Raw genomic sequence first — 8,515 nt, 5'->3', positions numbered from 1 at the left:
GAGCAAGAAAACAACAGAACCTCTGCTTGAAGGATTAGAAGACAGTAGACGGAGGAGAAGAATCAGAACATCTAGAGAACTTTTCCCTCCTCCGGAAACTCTGTTGCAACCATCACCACAAGGTTCTGACAATAGCACAGAAAATATGGAGAATAATAATATCAGAAGAACTCTTGCTGATTACACCAATATAGCTGGACCTCAACACTTTAATAGCATAGCTAGACCTAGAGTCAATGCAGCCAATATGGAGGTCAAACCAGCACTGATCCAACTGGTGAAGAGCAATCAATTTAATGGGTTATCTCATGAAAGCCCATATGAGCACCTTACTACATTTAATGAAATTTGCAACACAGTGAAAATCAATGGGGTGCCAGACGAAGCAATTAAACTTAGTTTGTTTCCTTTCTCATTGGGAGGCAATGCTAAGCTTTGGTTGAACTCTTTTCCAGAAGGAAGTTTCACAGAGTGGGAAGCAGTGGTAACAAAGTTTTTGAACAAGTACTTTCCACAATCAAAGGTGACAAAAGGCAAGCAAGAGATATCTTCATTTAAGCAGGGCATGGAAGAATCACTGGGGCATGCATGGGATAGATACAAAAGTCTGCTAAGAAAAACACCCACGCATGGCTTTGAAGAACAGGAAGTAGTCTTAACTTTCCTTGGAGGGCTTGGTTCACAAACCAAGATGATGCTTGATGCCTCAGCAGGAGGCAATATTAAATGGAAAACTCCAGAGGAAGCTATAGAAATCATTGACAACATGGCTACTAGTGATAATGAGCTCAACAGTGAAAGAGGAGCTCCTATGCAACAAAAAGGGGTTCTCCAATTACAGACACATGATGCCTTGCTAGCTCAAAATAAAATTCTAACTCAACAGCTGGAAACTCTGACTAAAACTCTTGCACAATTACCTAAAGAGTTGAAAACTGCTGCACAGGTACAAACCCAGTTGTGCAAATTATGTGGAGGTGATCATATCAATGGTCAATGTGCTTTTCCAGTGGAAGCCTTGGAGGATGTTAATTTCATGGCTAATCAATTTCCATACCGTCAAGGGAATTACAATCAAGGGTGGAAACCACATCCAAGCATTGGTCAAGGACAAACTGGGCAAGCAAATCAATATAATAAGCAGCAGCAGCAACCAACCTTTTGGCAACAGTTATCTATGCTTAATGAAAGATCAACAAGGTTGGAAGAAACTCTTCAGCAATTCATACAGAAAACCGAATCTTCTCAAAAGAGCACTGAAGCTGCTATAAAGAATTTGGAGATTCAAATGGGTCAGATTACCAAGCAATTGGAAGAAAGGCTAAATAGAAATTTTGGGGCTAATACTGAGGTTAACCCTAGAGAAGAGTGCAAAGTGGTAAAGAGTGTGAATGAAGAGATAATTGAGTTAGAAGAAGGAGAAACAGAAGAAAGAAGAGAAATAGAGAACAAAAACAATTTTCCTTTTCCAATAAATCAAGAGAAACAAATGGACTTCACAGAATTATTCAGAATGGTGGATAATGAAGCACCTTGGGAACAGATTCTACAGAAAATTACAGTTTACACAAAATCTGATGAAGAAATCTCTACAAAGAAGAGACGTAGAGATGATGAGGTAAAAGAGTGTATAACTGTTAAAAAAGAGTCATTCCCTCCTAAAGCATCAGATCCAGGCAGTTTTTCTATCCCTTGTACTATAGGGAAGAAAAAGGTAAAGAAAGCTCTTCTTGATTTAGGTTCAAGTGTTAACTTGATACCTTATTCTTTACTGGAGCAAATCGGCAATGTTAAAATGAAACCTGCAAAGGTTAAAATAGTAATGGCCGATGGATCTTGAAAGGAGCCATGTGGGATTGTAGAGGACATTATAGTTTGTGTTGGCAAACTTCAGTTCTTGGCAGACTTTGTGGTGATGAAGATGGAGACCGAGAAGATACCTATCATACTTGGAAGACCGTTTATGAAAACGGCCAGGGCTATCATAGATGTAAATGAAGGGATAGTGGTGCTCCAGGATAGAGAGGAGAGAGTGGTGGTAGATGTCTTCAAAGATGAGATGCAAGCAAAGGAGGAAGAAGCTAGTTATAAAGCTGCATTTCGAGATGCACCCATGACTAGCCGTAAAGAAGAAAATCTTGAGGTTTCAGGTAACCATTGTTTGTTGTTTCAGGTACCCCAGGAAGAAGAGATTGGAAGAGGAGAAGAAATTCCTAGAGACTGGAAGAAAAGAAGACTCCAACTTGGCACACCTGTTAGAATCAAGAACAAGTTGTGGGTTGTGAAGGGCTTTAAAGAGAAGGAGATGATAGAGATAGAGTCTCCATATTCTAGAAGAACCAAAACCGTTCAAAGGAAACAGCTGAGGAGTTGGTGGAATGACAACATCAACTATAAAGAAGATGGAACTTGAACTTTATTGGGTCAAGCTAATGACATTAAAAGAGCGCTTGCTGGGAGGCAACCCAGTGAATTTAAAAACTTTTGATTTGGTTTTGTAATTTTTAATTTGTGAACATTATTTTTGTATTTATTTTGTTGGATATAGCATCTACTGAAGGATGCTAGGTGGTTAAGTATCTACTGAAGGATACAATGGCTGTAACACCTACTGATGGGTGTTGGTAAGAAAATTTTGCACCTACTGAAGGGTGTTGGTGGATTTTGGGTCAGGCTCGTGACGTTAAACAAGCGCTACCTGGGAGGCAACCCAGTTGATTGAATATTTTTGTTGATTTGTTTTAGTTAGGGTTTGCATAAGCATTTTTGAACATTGAATTGCAGGGAGCCAGTGAGGGGCATGTCTAGGAGGCACGTAGGTTAAGAAAAGAAGGAGAAGAACACATCACGAAAGTGCCGCTGAGCGGTACTTTACCGTTGAGCGGTACTCTCGCAGATTGGGTTTTAGTTCCCCTTAGCGGGACCCGAGCCCATTAGGGTATTTTTAAACCTTAAGCTGCGTATTCTTTCACACTTTCAGATTTTTCTCTGCACAAACACTCCCACATACCTTCTCCAAGGTTTTCCACATCTTTTCACTCTTCCTTCTTAAGAAAATTTCTCTTCTACTCACTTTTTCACTAGTGTGCCATCAAAGTTTGGGGTTGGAAGAGAGCATTCTAGCTTGGAAGCATTCTCATTGCATCTAGTATCTCCACCCAAGTAAGTAAAATGCATTTTGTTCATTCTAGGGTTTTGATTTTGAATATGATGGTCAAAGCATGAAGATTTAGGGGTTTTGATTTCTTGGCATGATTTGATGATATATTTGATGTTTGAACCGATTAAACTGCATGATTATGAACTGGAAAACTGAAAATTGCATTTGGGTGGAGTTAGGAAAGCTTTAAAATAGGTTTCTCAAAAATCTGCAGAGTTACCGCTGAGGGGTAAACTGCCGCTGAGCGGCACTCTGCCAGATTTGATTTTTCTGGTTTTGTGTGATCTGGAATGTAGTACTGGTGGCGCTGAGGGGGAATTCTGGCCCTCAGCGGTGGTTTAGCTTCGAAAGGAGTTGTGTTCTGTGTTTTACTAATGATTAACATCATGTTCTGTGGTTTTGTTTGTGTTTTGAATGTAGGAATGGCATCCTCATCAGGAAAAAGATTGAAAACCATGGCAACCAAGAGAAAGGAAAAGGAACCAGAGCAACCCCAATCTAGCAGGTTCCTCTCTAGAAAACATGAGAAGCACTTTAGGGTGGTTCAGGACAGGAGACTTCTGATGGAGAGAAAGGTTGGAATGATACCTAACTTTGCTCCTCAGTTTGGAGAGCAAGTGTTAGGGAATGATTGGGGAAAGCTAGCCACTTATCCTGCACCTGCCAACATAGCTGTGGTAAAGGAATTTTACACCAATGCAAAGAAGATTGGTGATTATCCAGCTGAGAATTATTTGGGCTATGTCAGAGGCCATGCTATCAGGTATGATCCTGATTCAATTAATAACTTTCTGGACACTGTATGGGCTGGTGAGCAGTGCCAGTTTGCTCTTTGCATGGAGGAAGGTGCTGATTATGAGGATGTGGAGAGAGTACTGTGTATACCTGGAGGACACTTCCAAAGGAATCGATCTGGCTCAGTGGTTAACATTAGGAGGACAGATTTGACTCCTCTTGCAAAGTATTGGATGGCGTTTTCTCATGCCAACATTCAGCCATGTTCACATGTGTCAGATATTACTCTTAGCAGGGCATTCTTCATCTACTGTGCTATCAGAAACTTGAATGTTAATATTGGGCAGGTGATAGCTGATGAGATTAGTGTGTGCGCCAATACTTCAAACAACAAAGCACCACTAGGACATCCTTCTTTGATCACGCACCTTTGCTATTGATGAGGCCTACTATAGACAGTACTGTGGAGGTGATGATGCAGCTCAGCCAGTTCCACCACGCCGTGCTCGTAGAGAGAGAGGGCCAGCACAGAGTCAGACATCTGCTGAGACACATGAAGCAGAGCCATTCTAGATGAGGGACACGTATATGTCTCTTATAGGGGCTCAGTTGCAGTCCCTTCACAGAGGGCAGGTGGCCACTGCTGAGATGATTGTGGGGATGTATGATACACCTCCAGCCCACAGGTGGACTATGGATGAATTCCATAATGTGGTAGCTTGGCCAGAGGAGCCAGTGCATGGAGGAGGAGCTGGAGCAGCTGAAGCTTCGGCTAGAGAGATGGAAGAAGATGAAGCTGATGATGATGATGCATTTGAAGATGCTGAAGATGAGGAAGAAGAAGAAGATACAGAGGACAGCTCAGACTGATGAGGAGCTGAGATAGCATTTACTGATAAATGCTATCATGTGCTTATGTTTTGTGGTTTAAGTTTTCTGAACTTATTTGTTTTTGTTTTTAGATTAGGGTTTGATGTACTCTATTTGAAACCTGGTTTCTTGTGATGGTTTGCTATTAACTGTGATTGTATGATAAGTAATGCTGAATGATGCTTATGATTAATTGATGTTGAGATGATTTGCACATTAAAATGCTTATACAGGTGATTCACAAGCTTTGTGAACAAATGCATGATATCATGATTGTGATTGTGAAATTAAGCAGGATGTGTATGTCAAATGTGAATGAGCTTATATGTGAGATTTTGAGCTCCAGAGTTGTTATTGTTGAATGCTATTACTTTGAAAGCATGAATGATTTTGCCCAGGTTTTCTATGATTGAATCAATTGCTTGTTTTGCATCACATGATCAAGGCCATTTGTTGAAAACCTTTTTATTGGCCAAATTCATAAAATTAGCCCACTAAAAGAGAACACTTTGTGTTCAATCCTTTTGAACCTTTAGCCTTGAACATACACTGAAACCTTTGATTGAAAAATCTTTACCTTGAGTTAATTAGAAGATCTTGTGTGGTATTGTTAAATGTTCAAGTTTGGGGTTGTTGGGAAAACATGAAAAGCATTGAGCTAAGAGCTAAAAAGTAAGAATATGCAAAGAAAAAGAAAAGAAAAAGAAGTAAAGCTCAATGCAAAGGCAAAAAGAAAGTTGGGAATGAATAAGATGATTGTGTTGTTATGATTCTATTAACTCAAGGATTTTGTGATCCAGAAAAACCAATTTTCTTGTTAGCCCAGCCACATTATAAGTCATGGAAAAGTCCTTGTGATGATGCATGCTTGTGAATGTTTTTGATTGTGGTAAAATGAAAGGCAAAGTTAATTCATGTGACATTGTAATAGTAGAGTGAATGAGTGATTACCTCTTATACACTTGTGTGTGAGTGAAACACTTTACCTAGTGAGGAGATATTCCATTAACACATGAACATCCATGCTTAATTGATTGATCATTCATGAAGAATAGCATTTGTTGGAATTTAAATGACTTTGTGAACACTAAAGCATGTGCACATCTTGATTGAAATATTGGTCATAAGTTTAATTGAAGTTTTTACTTATCTTGAAAGAAGATTTTAGAATGAGTGAACCATCATATGAATTGGTTGAAGATAGAGTTACATCTTGTTTGCTTGAGGACAAGCAAAGTTCTAAGTTTGGGGTTGTGATAACAGTTGAAAAACTGTTATTTTCATGATTAAAATTGACACTAAAAGCAACCTTTACACTTGGAAACTAGCTTGAAATCATGCTTTTCTTCATATTTTTAGAAATAAGAGAGCTGGACAGGTTTATGCTTGATTTCAGTGTTTTTGTGCAGGTTTTAAGGTGAATTTGGTGAAAGAAGTGAAGAAGGAGAGAGATGAAATCAGAAAAGACAATAAAAAGTGCAAAAGGAGAAGCCGAAGTCACCGCTCAGCGGCAGTTTACCGCTGAGCGGCACTCAGGAGCTTGCAGGAGGTCCGCTGAGGGGCAAAATGGCCGCTGAGGGGAGCAAGCAAGTCACGCACTCACCGCTGAGCGGTATTTTACCGCTGAGCGGCACTTTAATGGGCTTGGACTTGACTTTTTGTAATTTACGAATGATATATAAGCTTTAGGGTTTCCTAGGGTTAGGCATCTTTGGCTGGAACGAGGCAAACACTCTCTCTTCCACCCCTTTGAAGGAGGATCTTGGATGCTGAGGCTTCCTCTTCACCTTTTTAGGGTTTATTCTTTCATTCTTTCATTGTAATTCATCTAGGTTCACCATGAATATGGTGAACTAAACTCTGTATGTTTGTTGGGGAATCAATGTAATCTTGTGAAACTCTCATATATGGAATCTGTTTTTACATCTTTTAATTAAGACTTATGCTTTCTTTCACCATTAGTTAGGGTTTTTCCTCTTTGCTTAATGCTTGCATTGTTTAACTCATTCGATGCATGATTATTGGTTTTGTCGATACGGGCACGTACGGGGAAGTCTAGATCCGGGGAATTTCTCCCAATATGATATTGGTTGTCGTTAAGCTCCTGCACTTATGAACTGATCATTAGGAATGCTAGGAATTGTATGAACTCGTGATTAGGGAGAAGCCTTCTAGAAAGGTACATTAGAGAGTGACATTAACAATGATGATTTGAATGTTGAATTCCTAAAATATATGAGAGTGGATAAGATGAAATTGACCCCCAACAACATATTCATACATAAATTTCATTGAAAGTGTTTATCTTTTGATTTTTGCCATTGATCAAAACTTCATGCATACATGTTTATTTTCTGTCTTGCATAGTAAACTCCAAATATTTCGTCTTTTAAGTCTTAACTAATCAGTAACCAACACAACTAAACTAGGCCGTGAGTCCTTTGGGAAGAACGATACTTGGTCTTACCAAGTTTATTACTTGAACGATTCGGTCATACTTGCCGATTGAAAACAAGTTTGTGACATCATAATTTGGTGTTCATAAATTTGTCCATCAAGTTTTTGGCGCCGTTGTCGGGGACTCTGGTTTAACTGGTTAATTTGTGTGATTATTGATTATCTTTGACTTATTTTTTTATTTTTAATTTAAATTTCGAATTTTATTTTATTTTATTTTATTTTCTGTTTTTATTTTTTTAGTTTGTATTTTATTGGATTTTATTTTATTTTATTTTATTTTTCTGTTTTTCTGTTTTTCTGTTTTCTGTTTTTATTTTCTGAATCTTATATCTTCTCTTATATCTTTTTGTGCTAACCAAATCTTTTCTAGGGTTTTGTGTTCTTGTGTATGCAGGAGGCAATTCGAACTAGGAGCAAGAAAACAACAGAACCTCTGCTTGAAGGATTAGAAGACAGTAGACGGAGGAGAAGTGGAAGAAGTGGACGAAGTGGAGCAAGTGGACGAAGTTGACAAAGTGGAGGAAGTGGACAAAGAGGACGAAGTGGACGTCGTGGACGTAAAGGACGAAGTGGACGAAGTGGAGTAAGAGGAGGAAGTGGAGGCAGTTGACGAAGTGGACAAATTCGACGAAGTTGAGGAAAAGTGGAGGAAATGAAGGAAGTGGACGAAGTTGACAAAGTAGACGAAATGGACGAATTGGACGAAGTGGACAAAGTGGAGGAAGTGGTGGAAGTGGAGGAAGGGGACAAAGTGGACGAAGTGGAGGAAGTTGACGAAGTGGACGAATGGGACGAAGTGGAGGAAAAGTAGAGGAAATGGAGGAAATGGAGCAAGTGGAGGAAGTTGAGGAAGTTGACGAAGTGGGCGAAGTGGACGCAGTTGACAAAGCCGACGGAATGAACGAAGTGGACAAAGTGAACGAAGTGGACTTAGTGGACGAAGTGGAGGAAATGGAGGAAAAGGAGGAAAAGGAGGAAAAGGAGGAAAAGGAGGAAGTGGACGAAGTGGACGTAGTGGATGAAGTCGACGAAGTTCACGAAGTGGACGACGTGGACGAAGACGACGAAGTGGACGACGTGGACTTAATTCACGAAGTGGACGAAGTGGATGAAGTGGACGAAGTGGACGAAGTGCACGAAGGGGACGTCGTGGACGTAGTGGAGGAAGTGGACGAAGTGGAGTAAGAGGAGGAATTGGACGAAGTGGACGAAGTTGACGAAGTGGACGAATTCGACGAGGTTGAGGAAAAGCGGAGGAAATGGAGGAAGTGGAGGAAGTGGAGGAAGTGG

Source organism: Vigna umbellata, chromosome 9 (assembly GCF_029865625.1).
Source record: "Vigna umbellata cultivar VRB3 chromosome 9, Vumbellata_1.0, whole genome shotgun sequence".
NCBI lineage: Eukaryota > Viridiplantae > Streptophyta > Magnoliopsida > Fabales > Fabaceae > Vigna > Vigna umbellata.
The sequence above is the reverse complement of the archived record's forward strand: the minus strand, read 5'-3'. Positions refer to the sequence as shown.